Consider the following 12448-nt stretch of genomic DNA (forward strand, 5'->3'; position numbering starts at 1 on the left):
ATGCCTGTGCCATCACAACACTTACACACTTCCGAGGTATGCGGCTATGTTTCACTACAAGGCCGTTAAAAACATCCTCCCAACAAGAATAAGCCCACCGAGGTTTTACCGCCATCAAAGTGGCATCGCACCACCCAGAAGCCCCCTCTTGCGCTTTGTAGCTCTAGAAAGAATCACTCTTTCCTTCCTAAACCACCATTAGCTCATTCTATATTGAGGATTCACTAATTAACTAGCTAGACCATACCCATATAAACATCATGGTTGAACTGTTAATCGGGGTTACCCATTCCATGAACCGGTCATTAGGATACCGAGCAAACACCAGCACCAATCATAGTGCTTTCACGCACCTGTGCATTCCCGTACCATCCTCATCTAACCTTTTGCTCAACATCCCAATGTTCCATGTTGCTACAATAATTACCAAAATTCTCAACTCTTAGTTGCATAGTTCATTAGTTATGTTCAACCAACAACCCAACCACACCCTTGTGCAAGGCTAAATATAAGCTACCCAACGTAACAACTACTGACAACTAGGGCGACAAGTGATATATGGAACATGGTACTATAAGTAAATGAGATTTAGAATTAATAGCATGCATATTTGAAATAAAGAACGCATTTGAAAAACTAGAATTAGAATGTTAAAGAACACTTGCCTTTTCTAACTTGCTGCTCAGACTCTTCAAAGACTTAGTCCTAGAGATTCTAGAACTGCTCCTCGTCTGCTCTCGATATACACCAGAAAACCGCACAACAAATCTAACTAAGAATAGTACACCAAATAATAGCTAACATATATGAAAAAGGTACTAAAATATAGTACACGTCACTACAAACACGTGAGCGTGAAAATCGCCTAAATCAGAGCTAGAACAAGAAATGTATGCTAAAAACCAGTTTAAGGTTAAATCTAAAAAAGAAAATGATCTATTTTGAATAAAATAGAAAGTACAGTGGCCTTTTGTAAAACAATGGGAGCATTTTGTAATTATGAAAAAGTTTAGGGATTAAACTGTAAAATGATAGGGATTTTTAGCAAATACAGAGAAGTTCAGGGTCTAAAGTGCAAAATTGCCAATTTTCCCAAATTAAAAACAAATTTGGCTGACTAGGAAAAGGCTCTGTTGATGTGGCTTGACACATCGGCTCATCGATTGATGTGGCTGATGACAAGGATGCCACGTTGGCATGGTGCTTGACTAGGATCATGTGGACACGTGGTGGCTCCAGATTGGGTAGCGAAGGGGTATATTTAGATCTAATCTTGGTCGTTTCCTCTAGATCCAATGACTGAGGGTTGGGGGAGGGGGTTAGCCGACTGGTGGCTTGAACTGAGACGATAGAGGAGCTCGGGCACGGCGGCGAAGGACCGGAGTCTCGCTGGACTTGAGCTCCGACTCGCCATCGACGATGATGAGCGGTGAAAAGGCATCATGGAAGGGCAACGAACTCACCTAGGTGATCCCAAAGACCGGAGAGATGGCGGGTCCACCTAGTAATGGCAAACATTGACGTCAGCTCACGGGCGTCGGCGAAGAGGGCTTTCTGGCGGCGGAGAGTTGACGAGGGGCGGTAGAATCGATTCCTCACGAGCATGTGGTGCCGGATCTAATTTGAGATGCGATGGGGAGGCAGTGAGAGTGGGCGGTGAGCTCGACCACGGGCGGCAATGGCGACGTCAACGATCTCATTGGTCGACGCGCTAAGGCTAGGGTTTTGAGGAGATGCGAAAAACAGGGTGCAGAGACCCCTATATTTATAGGAGGGTGACTCGTGGGGCCAGCAAAGGAGGTAGTGGCACAGTTGGAGTCTGGATTGGATTCATGGCGGCGGTGTCCGTATCGAAGATGGGCAGTGTGGCGTGTGGAGGAAAAAGGCGTGAGCACGAAGCAGCGGGGAAAATGGCTTTGGTCGGGGTGCCGGCTGAAAGGACCAAGAACTAGGTCAGGAGTGCATGTTGCCCAGGCAGAAGGCGAGGTGAGAAGAGGGGTAAAACGGGCTCAGCTCAAAAAGGAAAGAGAGTGGGCCGCAAGAAAAAGGTAGAAAAGAGAAAAAGGGAAGGAGATTCGACCTAGGAAAAAAAAGGATTTTTTCTTTTATGGAATCAATTTGAAACTTTGCCAAAAATCTAAACGGTGTGCCTTGATGTTTTCAAAATTTTATTTTTCATGCAGTAAAACTCTAATGATTCTACTCAGCATGAATGCAACACATTAAAATAAAATAAATATAGCCTAAATTAATTATTTAATTTAGAAAATAAATTTACACATAGGGTTTTGAGACAAATATTAACACCCTAAACTAAAGAAAAGATTTTTTTTACTATTTCATAATCTTAAAAATTAGGGTGTTACATTTAGTAAACTTAAAATTGATTGAATCTAAGTCTAGTTATGATCAATAATCACATACGTACAAGGTGTATGTTTGCTACATCAAGAGGAATGGACGTCACTTTCTATAGCGGAAGGAATGTAAAGTCGTAACCAACTTTCCTTGTAGTATTTAGACAGAGGGCAACAATTTATGTGGTTACTATGTATATGACTTCATACATGGATTCACCGAAAACAATTATAGTAGCATTACCGATGTTGAGGTAAGTGGTATACATATTGATGACTAGTTTTCAATTCCTGATCGTGTTCAAATAGATTGATTTATTCAATTCTTGTAATTGCAGGAACTCGTGCTGGAAACAGGTATCCTCATGCCACAGAGAATCATCGCACTTCAGGAACAACTCTACGGGTTCATCAATAACGAAGTCATTCTAGAGTCTGGTCAGTACCATATTTTCAAATGGTGATGTTCAGACGTCGTCCCTTCACTTACCCTATGGAATTAGTTACCTTATTCTTCTCAAGGCAAAAGCATAATTCAGGGTCTTTGGTTAATAAGAAAAGTTCAATGACATCGCTTCTTACCCTTTTATTTTATACTAGCATTAATTATAAACTTTTGTTATAAACTTGTCTAATTAGTTATGAACTTTGGTGAATAACATGTGAAAGAAAATGGTTATGTATGCATGAATGAGATGAGATGTGAATGAATTGTTTATGTATGTGAGATTATATGTGCTAAGATGATTATATGTGCATGCGAAACTTGAATGCATATTTATCTTGTTGTATGTAATGTATGTGACATTATTTGTGTTGTTGTCAGCAACAACTAGATTCTGTAAGGGGGAGGGGCCATCAGTGGCGGCTCATGACAAAAAGATGACATTGATTGTCTCCGTATCAGTGTCGGCTTGTCCCACAAACCGGCACTGATAGTCTGAGTATCAGTGTATGTTTCTTGTTATAGACCGATATTGATACTCATTATCCATACTGCTTCATAAACCGACACTGAAAGTCACAGACTATTAGTATCGAGTAATCAGTACCGGTTCAAAAATTACCACTGATAGCTTTTTTTTAGCCGGCACTGATGACTCTTTTTTAGTAGTGACCCTCGATTAAGAATGATGTGAAACATCATAATAGTTATATTGGTCATGGCATTAAAATAACACACTTTCCTAAACCTGAAGATTTTTTGTGCATTGCTTGTGCAAAAGGGAAGCTGATTACTAGACCCTCTTACCTAAAGAAAAAAATTGAGTTCTTGTGTTTCATAGAGAGAATTCAAGTGATATATGTGGCTCGTTCACCCTTTATCGGGGCCATTTAGATACTTCATGGTTCTGATAAATGCTTCTACTAAGTGGAGCCATGTATGCCTGTTGTCTACATGGAACCACGCTTTTCATAAATTCATTGCTTGAATCATCTGTTTGCTCGCTAGCTTCCCGGAGAACCGCATTAAGTCAATTCGGATGGACAATGCAAATGAATTCACCTCAGAGGCATTCAGTGATTATTTTCTTGCCTTGGGCATTGATGTAGAGCATTCTGTACCCGATGTACACACTCAGAATGTACTTGCTAAGTCCTTAATAAAGAGAAGTAAATTAATTGACAGACCACTTCTACAAGACAGTAGACTACCCACCAGTCGTTGGGGTCACGCAATACTACATGTTGCAGCTTTAATCTGATATAGACCATCTACATATCACTCCACTTCCCCATTTCAATTAGGGTGTGGACAACAACCAATGGTTTCCCATCTATGAAAGTCAGGATGTGCCGTGTACGTGTCGATTTCACCACCCCAGCAAACAACTATGGGTCCTCATCGGAAGATGGGGATTTATGTTGGTTATGAAACTCCGTCCATAATCAAATATCTGGAGCCAAAAAACGGGGGATCAATTTACAACACTATTCGCAGATAGTATCTTTGATGAAGATCATTTCCCAGCATTAGGGGAAGGATTATACCTTAATAGTAAAGAATAGCAAGAAATTGAATGGAGTGCCAGTGGCATTCATTCACTTGATCCACACATTAAACAAACTAAACTTGAAGTTCAGAGAATAATAAACCTATAACAATTGGCAAATAATTTATCGGATGCTTTTACCGATACAAAAGGAGTGTCAAAATCACATATTCTTGCGGCTAATGCACCGGAGAGAGCCAAGATTAAAAGGAAAATGATGTCGCCTAGAGGGGGTGAACAGGCATTTTTACAAAAAAAAAAAATCCCTTTTTACCGTTGGCCTAAACTTGCAGCGGAAAATAAACTAATGATTTTTTTACAAATGAAAAATTATAAATATGATAGGCTCAACTAGTGCACAATCACCATAAATAAGTGTAAAAATTACAATCCTAAGGTGACAAAGATTATTCAAAACTAACAAAAGATATGCAAGAAAACTCTAGTTGAAAAATCTTAAAAATACTGTTCACCGGATACTCCAAGTTGAATCTAGAATCTTCGGGTTCAAAGCCGATTGTACAGTATTCGGAGTTTTTAAATTAAATCTGAAACTTCTGGGTTCAACTAAGAATGAACTTGAAACTAAAATTAAAGTACACCTAAAGAGTTTTAGCTCAAACCAAATGAAATCGTGTGTTCCAAGTGATGATTTCAAGTAGATCCACAGAGAACCTATAATCAATTTTATACGAGCAAGTAGATCAAGCAATATGCACAAATATTAAGCAAGAACTCAAGAACAAGGAAACAAGAGAGGGGATACGCGATATGTTTCCCGAAGTTCGGACACCCCTACTATAGGTTTCTACGTCTATATTGAGGGGCTCGATCACCTTGAGCCGGGTCTCTCTCAAGCCTTTTCCTCTCCAAGCTCAGTCGCTCTTGAGCTTGGCTTCCACTCTTGATTTCTTCCTTTGCGGAGGCGAAATCGAAGCCTTTACAAACTTCCAGTGGTAGACCATAATCTTGGGTGCTCGCCGGTGATGCCTAGCCGCCTAGGAGCTCAAAGCTCCAAGAGTAACAAACGCGACAATCAACTTCTTGTCGATGAATCCGAGTGCTCAAGATGGGAGATACGCTCACTTGCACTCAAACATGCAATCTCTCAACCAAACTCACTTTTCTTTTCAAATCACACACTAGATTGGAGTGAGAGAAAGTTCTTTTAGCAATAGAAGGTTTTTCTTTCATGCCCAAATAGCAGCAAACAAGGGTAGGGGTGAGGGGTTATTTATACCCTTTCCAAAAAACTAACCGTTACACAGCTTTTTTACTGACCCGGAGTATCCGGGTTAGCACTTAAACGCGTAACTGAGAACCCTGACGGGAGTACAACTTGGAGGGTCCGGACAACTACCAGAACCCAGAGTATCCGGGAGAAACACTTAGGCCCTAATAGACCACCCGGCTCAGAGCTAAACCCAGAGACTCCGGCCAACCTGAAGTACCCGGGTCAGCCTAGAATGTCCAAGTTCAGCACAGCTGACCCTTTGAAAATGGCGATAACTTTTGATCCCGATGTACGATTTCGATGACTTTGGACTCTACGAAAAGCTTATTTAGCGGGCTATATATCCCAACTAAAATCATGATCTTAAACATATAGGATCAAACTAGTAACACTCTAAAATCTAATTCAGATACTTCCACACTTTCCGCACCAGATTCCTAAAGCGAACTCTCACTTTGGGTTGATTATAAACTTTTGAGCACTGAGACATGACAAATAGCTCTACGTTGCATCCCTCTTAATAGTGACATACCTATACTCAATTTCAAAGATAAAACACGTTTGAATCACATTGAGCCTTTGAATACCTTCAAGTACCGCTCCTTTCCTTCAAACTTAGAGGGTTGCCAACTTTTCTATCGTCGTCACTCCATTTATTCTTGATTCTTCATGTGATTGATGCAAATCATCCGTAGCTTCCCATGGCCTCCCACAGTATTGGCGCAAAGCCTTCACTCGCTCTTCACCACCGCCTTGGTCCTTCGGTGCCAAGCCATTTGCTTGCTCTCCAACACGGATGTTTCATCGCAGTCGAGTCTTGCTTGCCCTTCACCGTTTTGCCATAGAAAATCATTTTGTATTCGATATCTTTAAGGGATTCACTTTATCATATATGGAGTCCACTCTTATTCTTCACTCTTTGCATATATGATTTCAATTCAACTTATGCCTTCTTATGGATTCTAACCCTAACTCACTCTCAAGCACAAAACACATGGGTTCGTCCATAAAACTATATTGACAATGACATACCTTTAGTTACTTGATCTCCATAAGTAACTTAGCATTCACGCTTATCACCAATCTTATATGAGTTTTTCTTTCCTCTTATGAGCATCACTATGTTCTCAATGACTTTGATGCAATTCTTTGAACTCATAGCAATTCTCAACGAATCCATGCTTCATCATTTATGCATCTTCTATGGAATAATATAATAACTATTCTTAACATAATTGTTAGTTCATAGGAATTATCATTAACTTACCCGAGCATTGCTAAGAGCTCATTCATCTTGATACATATCTTTCCTCCATGCATTATCTATGGAACAATCTACTAACAAACTCAACACCATTGTTAGAGGCTAGGTACACTTTCAGAGATACCTTGGAGAGAATAAACTCTGCTCTAGCCCACAATTCTCAGGTCCACGAAGGCAAGAGACTAGAGTGCAAGCATTACACTCCAATCCAATACATCTGAAGAAGAAAGGATAAATCTATGATATACCAGCAAATAACTGTATAATCCGTAATACCCTATCCATTGTGAGAATGGTATGTAAAATCTAAATATATATATCATTGACACAACGATGATATATAAGAAACACGATAAGTAATTTAATGGCAAATTGTGAAATCTCCTTGGAAGAAACACCTGGAGTGAAAACCCTAGCGCACCAGTGCGCACGATTAAAACTGAAAACACAGGGGCAGCTTGGCCTATCTACTTTCAGGGAAAGGAAGGAGCCAGAGCGGAAACGGAGGCATGGAGTGCTCATTGTTACTCAGTTCCATCCCCTGAGGCCCTGACGACGTCTGCAGACCGGCAACCTGGAGCTGTCAGATCACGCTCGGCCATGGCCGGCAGCGCCTCCCATAGGTAATTGTTGCACCGGCAGAGTGGCAGGCTCTGCTCCTTGCAAGAAGCATCTGACCGTGAGCGGCACGCTTGGGCTCGCTTGACACATCAACTCGACAAAGAAAAGTTGCATGTTCTCTCTGTTCTCTGTATTTGTACTGCTCCCATCATAGCTCCCCTCACTAAGCCTAGTCCGTCAGCGAGTGTTCAGTTCACATGAGCGCCTTTGTCAGATCATCTCAGGAGCATATATTAGCAGAATGAAATGATACGATTAATAAATCCATGAGCACATTGTTTGTAGTACGTATCTCCTCTAAGGTGCGGATCTCTTGCAGAAGCTAGTTTCCATCAGGAAGAAAGTTCACAAAGCTTCTGAACCTTGGTCAGGAAATATCTGAACCAGAGTTTGAAAACTTGCGTGGATTCTTCACCATGGTTTTCGGTATATGAACACGTGATCCATGGTTTGTTAGGTCTAAGATGAATGACTACAGTAAGTAACGAGAGGCAGTATTAGCCAGCGATACTCCACTAGGACTTGAACCAACGGGATAGCTAGTTTAAAATTTCAGATTCTTCGAAGATTCGGACAAGGTTTCACGAATAAACTAAGTTTCACAGAAGTTAATTTCAACTTTTTTTTAGACAAGTCGCAATAGCGTATATTAACGGGAGTACAATGTTTGATGATTGCGTCCATTAGGAAGTCTGGAACACAATTCGACCAATTACAGAACTTGTTCGCCGGATCGGGTGCTGCCCAATTAGCTGCCCGGTTTACATAACAAAAAGGAATGAAAATAGAACTCCTGCATAGCTGTTGGAGACTTGGACATCATGCCAGATGCTCGCTATAGATGGCCCTCTGAGTTCTTCACCATGTTGACCACGAAGTTAATTTCAACTAACAAGTTCACCTGGTAGACAGTCAAATCAAGTACCACCATCCATTGGATGGATCCCAATCTAACGGTTCAGATAGGCCAAATTCTTCACCGCCAGACAGTTTGGACTTGGACAGAGCTCCGTGACCCCAAACCGTCGCCTAACACATGTCCAGATAAGACGCGCGCCACGGCCACGCCTGCTGCGCAAGCCGTTCCGAAAAGAACCTCGGCGCGGCCACCAATGGACACCACCGCCTCATGGCGCCTCCTCTCCCCGGCATCCTCCTCGCCGTCTCGCCACATTCAGCTACCCAAACGGCAAGCAACCTTCGCGGCATCGCCGCATCACTCGGCCAACTCCAACGCCAAGTTCAGGCTCCTCTGCCTCCTCCGTGACAAGGTCCAGAGCTAGCATCTCCATGGATCTCGCCTCCAATCTGTATCATCCGTGACGTCTGATCCATGTTCTTGATTTCTTGTCTGCTTCTTGAACGCGTAGCCGGCGCCGACAGCGGAGAGCTCGCAGCTGCCAGAGGCTGGCGTCGGCGTTGCAGTGGGGCGCCGTCTGGGCAGTTGTACGTACGAGAGTCTCGCTCAATCTGACACTATCCCAACCACAGTTCAATCCTGCAGCTTTCTTGGATACGTAATCGCGTCGCAAATGCGCTGTGCGCAGGTTGAGGCGCCGGCGGCGCTGGCAGTGACCGGGGAGGAGGACCTCGACCTCCTGGCGATCCTGCCGCCGGTGGCGGCGTTCGCCTTCCTCTACTTCCTCGTTGCTCCTGTGCGTGAACTTAGCTGTAGCTGTTTTGCTTGGAACTTGGAAGCGAGCTTGTTACTTGGAGGATCCCTGAGCTAGTAACGTGTGATTTGAATTGGTTGTGTGCAGCCGCTGATCATGAACTGGATCTACCCCGCGTGAGTACTTGACTGACTCACTCTACGGACAGATACGGCCGGCAGTGGCGGATCTAAAAAAATTCGTGTGCGTATTCTACAACCGGCTGCAAACAAGTTCAAATTCAAACATAAAATTCATTATATTAGAAATTCAATGAAATTAAGTTTGAAATTAGACTAATTATAGTACAACTTGCTCAAATCGGAGTATCAAGTGGTCTTAAATGAAATCGAAATGCAAAATAACCAAAAAAAAATTGCAATTTCACTAACCTTAAGAAAATGGCTTGCTCTAACCTTAAGAAAATTATTTTCTACAAAACTTTAACAGAGATGTAATTCAACAATCGTATTAGTCGTTGATAGAAACAATACCAATTTGAGAAGCAAATGATTTGATTTTCTTTAGTCTGATTCTAAAACTCTAATTTAAAAAGCCAAATTTAAAAGAGGCCAAGAGGGCGAGGGCAGAGCACAGTACCGAGCGAGTGGTGTCCTTGCCACAACTTGACTCGGGTTGTCGAGTGCTTATAGGTAAGGAGGGATGACACTTGACTTGGGCTAGGCAGTGCTACAATGGGTGCGTTTATGGACCGTTGCAGTGCTGTATAGACGGTTCTAGTTAGGGTGCGCGAGGGAGGAAGCAGGCAGCCGGCCCATGGTTGGTTTGGAGAGCGTGCACACCTATAGTATTGGTAAATTATATACTCAGTTATTTTTTAAGAAATTCTATAATTCACCATCGAATGACCACTAATTCTATAATTTACCATCAAATAAATTATATTTACTTCTATACATTAAATAAATAGTTCGATTCGACTGTTCATCTCATTATGAACAGTATCCAAGAGCTAAAAAAATTGGATTCACTAAAAATACTATATAAAATTCAAACTAAAATTCCTCAAAATATGCTACTTTTGTAACTTATGTTAATTTTTAAGGCCTCACAAAAAGTTACAAAAAAATTAAGAAAATTTACTAATATTCCTCTAATGTGCTATAATAATTTCTAAAATTATCTACTGTGGTGAAAAAGTGAGTTCCTTTTGTAATGCACAGTATTACAAAAGTAGCACATTTTGAGAAATTTTAGTTTGAATTCTACATAATATTTTTAGGTGAATCCAGTTAAAATGGGTTGATTATGAATTATAGAGCATGCACAAAAATTGACATATTTTTTTTTACTTTTTGAGCTCTCAGGTACTGTTCATAATGAGCTGAACGAGTCTAGCGGAGGGCAGTCTCGGAATTCTTAAAAAATCAGATAATAACCGAACCATTTATTTGATAATATAGAAGTAAACGGAATTTATTTGATAATAAATCGTAGAATCGATGGTTATTCGATGGTGAATAGTAGAATTTCCCACATATTTTTAGTGTGCCTAGCACACCTGAGGACCCTGCTGGATCCGCTCCTGATGACCGGTGTTTTGAATATATTTCTTAACGGAAATTTTACAGTAGTCCCAAGTAATATGGACCCCATTACTCTTGATTTGATGGCTCAGATTATATATGGTTACCAATTACCTTTGGGAGGTAATAGGTTACCTGAGGCCATTACAAAGGAAATATGATTTGTGCCAACTAGGTATGTAAGTATTAAAGGAATTTAAAAAAAAAATTGGAATGTATATCATTATGTAAAGATGAACCATTGTATAACGTAATGTACGTTCCACAACTGAGATTGTTCTCTCAAATTATATTAAATCAAATTATACAGTGTTCTTGGTAGCTAAGTGGAAATGAATAAAATGCGTCGAGGATACACGTCCATTGATTGCTTGCATCATCAACAAATGTGAACATAATTTAATAATCTTGAAAATTTCCCAAGTTCATAACTCACTCTCCAGTCCATAGTTGAATCCAATCAAAATATTTAGATTCAATTTGAATTCACTCGACATTTTTATGATATGGATTCAGAAAGAGAAAAGTGAATGGAAAGAAAAATGCAACATCGTCCAGCATGCATGTCATGACCAGAGCAATAAATACACTCAATGCTCTTACGACAGTTACTCACTAATTAACACGATTTGTCTTCTTATGTCATCTTCAATATATAATTTAAAAATTTATTATCTATAACACTATTATAGTACCATCTAATATTATTATAACATTCTCTATTTTTTTTATCTCCAACAGCTATTACATTTTCTAAATTCTATTACTCACTTTCTTCCTTAGAATATATAGTGATCCTCTATAAATAATGTTGAGGAAGGAGAGATAGTACTCAAATTTAAAATACCTCACCCCCACTTGTAACATTATAGCACTAGATGTTACCTTTGCTAAGTACGATAAGAGGCAGCAAAGGCGGCAAAAGTGTCGCTACAGTGATGCAGTTGGCATTTACTACCTCTGCTAGAGATGGCCATCTCCAGTGCAATTATTTTCGAGTGCTACAGTACCCTATATGGCCTCCGTGGGAAAAAAACACTAGTAGAGTCGACTTCTACTGCTACAGTGATATGAGTGCTACAGTCGACTTCTACTTCTACTGCTACAGTGATATGGGTGCGAATTGGGACGGAGAGAGGAACGACAAATTTGTGAGAGAGATGGAGCTTTTTTGAGATGGCCATCTCTAGCGGAGTCATTTTTGAGTGCTACAGTACCCAATATGGCCTCCGTGTGCCCGCAAAAATGCTCCAGCAGAGTCGACTTCTACTACTACAGTGATGTGGGTGTGAATTGGGACGGAGGGAGGAACGGCAAATTTGTGGGAGAGATGGAGCTTCTACAACACCGTTTGTAGATGGGTTCGAAGGAATAGGGAGAGTAATGAAAAGTAGGAAATATGGTAGCTGCTAGAGATAGAAAAAATAAAGAGTACTGTAATAGTAATATGGGATGTTATAATAATATTATAAAAGATGAATTTTTAGAGTATCTGTTAAAGATAGCCTTAGTCCACTCCCAATGCTATTTCTTATACATTAATTAGATGTTCACTTAAGTAAAAACATGACGTGGTAAAAGAAACTAACTCTTTGGATAATCCTAGGTGATTGTGAGATAATAAATTATTTTAAAAGATTTTAAGAAACTAATATGATACATACATGTGTTGAAAGTTTATTTTTTAACCTCAATTTTTTATTCTCTCTTCTCTTGAATATCACATAAGAAACAAAATATTAGAAGTGACCTTATATGCCGGTTGATTCTATTTCTCAT

The sequence above is a fragment of the Phragmites australis genome, chromosome 20, assembly GCF_958298935.1.
Source record: "Phragmites australis chromosome 20, lpPhrAust1.1, whole genome shotgun sequence".
Lineage (NCBI taxonomy): Eukaryota > Viridiplantae > Streptophyta > Magnoliopsida > Poales > Poaceae > Phragmites > Phragmites australis.